Here is a 1,143-nt window from a genome sequence, read left to right as displayed (position 1 = left end):
ACTGTACCAGCTTCTCTGGTGAATATGCTCAAACAGAACACCTTTGGAGGACTACCATCAGAAGATCCTAATGACCACTTAGAGGGGTTCTTGGAAATCTGTGAGACCCAGCAATTTGATGATGAAGTTTCTGATGGAATGCGACTCCGCTTATTCTCACTCACCTTGAGAGATAAGGCAAAGGTGTGGCTAAGAACAGTGCCTAGAGAAAAGATAGCAACTTGGGAATTATGTGAAAGAGCTTTTCTAGAGAAATTCTTTCCTCCTTCTAAAACTAAAGAATTGAGGAAGAAAATCACTAATTTCCAACAAGGCACTGGAGAGACTATTTATGAAGCATGGGAGCGGTTCAAAGGATATCTTCAAGCATGCCCACAACATGGCTTCAACCGTTGGCTTACCATCCAATTTTTCTTTGAAGGATTGGACCAACAAAGCACCATGATATTAGACTCAGCAGCTGGAGGATCTTTCATGGGGAAACCTATTAATGACTGCATGATTATTTTGGAAAATGTAGCCTCAAATCACAGCCAATACAGTGAAAGAGAAGTCACAGCAAGGAAAGGAACTCCGGGGCGATATGAAGTGAACAATATTGAGTTACTCTTAGCAAAATTTGATACTCTTAATCAAAGATTAGACAAGATGGAAAAAGCTAAGGTTAATTCAGTGGCTACAAATCAAGTATGTGACCTTTGTAGGGAACAAGGGCACACTGCAGTAGATTGTACCTCAATTTTTACTGGAGAAAAAGAAGATACTACTGAACAGGTGGCAGCTTCTCATAATTTCTATGACACTCCTCGAAGAGAGAAGAGTAATCCATATTCCAACACATACAACCCTGGTTGGAAGAATCATCCTAACTTTTCTTGGAAGAATAACCCAGTTCAAGGAACTAGCAATCAGCAACCTAATTTCCGTCCGTCCAATCACTTCATTAATGGGGAAGTAAATCCAGTACAGACACCCTCAATTCAACAAAGTGTTTCAAGATTAGAAAATCTTATGGAGAATTTTGTCACTAATCAAAAACAGACCAATGATTCAATGGCAAATTCTATTCAAAACCTTGCTGTCAAGGTTGAGAATATTACTCTCCACAACAAGATGCTGGAAAATCAAATTGCACAGTTGATG

At 39.4% G+C, this 1,143-nt stretch overlaps 1 non-coding gene across 1 annotated transcript; it reads right to left on the bottom strand.

Annotated features, from left to right (window-relative positions):
• Nucleotides 1-279: 279 nt before the first annotated feature.
• On the bottom strand, nucleotides 280-386 carry LOC145956629 (small nucleolar RNA R71). Its single transcript, XR_014432868.1, has one exon. It is a non-coding gene; the product is annotated as a small nucleolar RNA R71 (small nucleolar RNA).
• Between the last annotated feature and the right edge of the window lie 757 nt (nucleotides 387-1,143).

Source organism: Cajanus cajan, chromosome 3, assembly GCF_000230855.2.
Source record: "Cajanus cajan strain Asha chromosome 3, NIPB_CcT2T_4, whole genome shotgun sequence".
Classification (NCBI taxonomy): domain Eukaryota; kingdom Viridiplantae; phylum Streptophyta; class Magnoliopsida; order Fabales; family Fabaceae; genus Cajanus; species Cajanus cajan.
Note: the sequence above shows the minus strand (reverse complement) of the source record. Positions and strands in the feature narration are given on the sequence as shown.